We start from the raw sequence: 3420 nt of genomic DNA, 5'->3' as shown, positions 1-3420 counted from the left end.
GTGTAGGATCCAATTTCCTACACCCAGCACTTAACTGTTGTGCTAGAGGGCAGCCTCTATTATCATTGTAAAGGATTTTTTTAAATTTTCTTAAAAACACCACCATCACCATTATAGCCCATAACATGTTTCTCTCTGGTGTTTTAGATATGGATTTTTTAAAAGTTTATTTATTTATTACTTCCTAATAAATAAGCTTCCCTAATAGGGTCTTTAGACCACAATCAACCTTCAGCATCCACCAGTCCAGATCAAAGGAATGTATGCGTGTATCTAGTGTGTATAGGGAGACCCCAGGATACAAACACAGGGTTCTCTCATGTGGGGGCAGCATTGCAGAACTCAGTATTACTACTGTACATCAGCTAGTCCTTAGATGTAGATTTTTATATCCTTTAGACAGTTCAATATCCAGAGATTTAAATAACTGCTATCAGAAGTTTCCACTATTTTCAAAGATAGGCCAGACTTAAAGGATATAGGACTCAGATTCTAGATTCTCTAGTTAATTGGCTTTGTCATGCCTTCTTTCACCCACAAATTTAAAAATAAATTTTGTTATTTTGCTTAGATATATGGGGCTCCATGGGGTAGATGTAAAGAAGCACCTTTTCCAGGACTGGAGTAGTGCTCCAATGAGGAGCTTCCAGAGTAGAATTCTGTATTCTCAAAAGTTTAACATGTAGATCTAATGTTTTTATCACACTTTTTTTCTGAATCTGAGTACCAACTATGTTCCAATTGATGGTTCAGATTAGTGTGCATCTCAAAAGGATTCTGGAGTATATTTGTTTTCTATTGCTGCATAAAACATTATGACAAACATTTGCTCATAGTTCTGTAGGTCATTGGTCCAGATGGGCTAACCTGGCTCCTTTACTTAGAGCCTGAAAAGGCCAAAGTCAAGTTGTTAGCTGGCTATGCTCATGTCTGGAGACTGTGGAACAATCCAACTGCAGGAGCTTGCAGTTGTAGGAATGAAGTCTCCCTTTCCTTCCTGGCTCACAGGAAGGGACTACTTTTCTTTTTTTTTATTATTATTATTTAAATTTATTTATTTACATTCGTTCACTATACATCATTACAGCATACAAAATGAGATTTCCCAGCCAGAATACACTGTATATTGGCTCAAACACATCAACATACGTTTTATCAACAAATAATTTTCCATTTCTTGTTCCTGTATATTTTGCTTTTTTTTTTTTTTTCTGGCATCCTTGATTCCCTATTTCTCACCCTCTGCAGTGTCCCACTCTCCTCTCACATTGTCTCTGGTATCCATGGTTGCTTTCTATGCCTCCCCTCCCATTTAATTGATTCGCTAATGAACTTAATTAGTCTAAATATTTCCAATAGCAAGTGCAGCTGATATATACATATATATGAACACAAGTCTGATTTTAGCCATAAACTTCAGTGGCTAGAATGAACATACTATAAAGTAGCACCTAGCTGGGGCTATATAGCTTACTACTTTTCTCTCCCAGAGGGCAATCAAAGGGCCTTGCGCTATTAATCTTTCTATCTAAGCAATTTATAATCTCCTTATTTCCAATGCTCCTCACACTCCCAGTCTCTCTGAGTTCCTCATCTACTACTGTCCAAAGAAAACTCTTCTTTTGAAAGGTATATGTTGGGGTCAAGAGATGACATAGTGGTTAAGGCTCTGGATTTCCTCATGGCTGACCATGGCTCTACTGCCAGACTCACTAGCTTAAAGATCATACGAAGGACATCTGTGTGCAAGGCCACAATCCCAAGAGGAGAATGGAGAAGGGAGAAGGGATTGAGGCATGGCCACCCCTCCTGGGAGATAATGCCTCACTTTCCCTCTCTCTGTTTCTCTCTGTCAAATGCACACACTCTATGACAAAAAACAAACAAACAAAAACTAAAAATAAATAACTAAATAAAAAGTGCATGTGCTAGATTAGGTTCACCTCAAAAACTCTCCCTATCTTAAGAACTGCTTATTAGTCAACTTAATTATGTCTGCAAAATCTCTCTTTTTTCAGGTAACATAATATAATAAGAGTGACACCAGGGTGCTAAAGTCATTGGAACCACTTAAAACCCTGTTTATCACACAGAGCAACAAAGAAAGAAAAAACAGTAAACGTGAAAACAAACTGAAAGTTTAACAAAAAATCAGATTTCAGATTTATGTAATATGGTAATATTTGGTAGTAGGAATAAAAGCATGTATTTTTGCAGACACTCATGTGCCAGGCTGAATTTTAAAAGATTTCAGAGTCAACAAGCAGAAAAGATTAAGCTTTATTCTCTATCTGGCATCTACTAGACAAATTGGTAAATTGGTGGTAATTATCTAGGAATACATAAATGTATTAAAACAAGAATGAGTAATACTCCTGCTAGTTTAGTGCACAGCATGGGTTAAAGAGCCAGACTAGCAAACAGAGACCCAGTTGTTAATTTCAAGGTCTATTGGAAATGAAGACAGTAAAAATGAAAAAAGAAAAAAAGAAAGATAAGCAGTCACGCAAAATCATAGCACCATGCATTATTGAAGAGCAGAAATGATGAAAAACACCATAACAAAGTCATTAGCTGTGACAATTTATTTTTATTTTTCTATCCTAATAAGCTTATAAAATGTTTGTATATATTCAACATTTAGTAATTTCTTACACATAAGTTTTTAATGTGATACATGCCACTTTCATCTCTAGTGAAAGGTGCCAGATCCTCTGAAATGCCAGTTGAAATGTAAAGATATTACTTAAAAAATAGCCATGTATCTTTGCAACATTTGAGAAGGTTTAAGTTTCACACTGTGGATCATCAGACTTGTTTCAAAAGAAAAGTCTTAGACTTCCACTTAAGGAAGATTTTTGCTACTGTAATTTATTTTACTTGGACTGCAGTTATTGTCTTAACACAATATTGTTGAAGTCGTAATGGCGTACTACCACACAGTGATTCTCAACATTATAAAAATCAGAGGTCAGCCAATGGCAATGCAATGTTTTGTGATACTGAGCCTAAATTATACTGTTTGCAGATATTTCTATTTTGCTTTAATTCATTTATTTAGTTCCCAGATTATTATTTAGGAAATGTACTACTGAGTAGCCAAAAAGTCATGATGTATTTTTCTGTTCTTCTATGCGAAAAGCCATCATGACTTTTCCAACAACGCTATATTTTATCCAGCTATGATTAAAGAATCAAAGTTTAAATAGTTCAATATAAAAATTGTCATGATCAATATTCCCTAAAAATGGTGTTTTGTTCTTTAATATTTATTTTATGGCGCGCCGCCCCTCCCCCCCCCCGCCTGCGCGGGGGCCCCCTGGGGCCTGCATGCCCCCCCCGGGCCTGCGTGGCTGGGGCTCTGCTCCGCGTTCCGCTGCCTCTCCGGGGCTGGCGGGTGGCCTCCGGGGCTGGCGGGGG

Source organism: Tupaia chinensis, unplaced genomic scaffold, assembly GCF_000334495.1.
Source record: "Tupaia chinensis unplaced genomic scaffold, TupChi_1.0 Scaffold143996_1, whole genome shotgun sequence".
Lineage (NCBI taxonomy): Eukaryota > Metazoa > Chordata > Mammalia > Scandentia > Tupaiidae > Tupaia > Tupaia belangeri.
The sequence above is the reverse complement of the archived record's forward strand: the minus strand, read 5'-3'. Positions refer to the sequence as shown.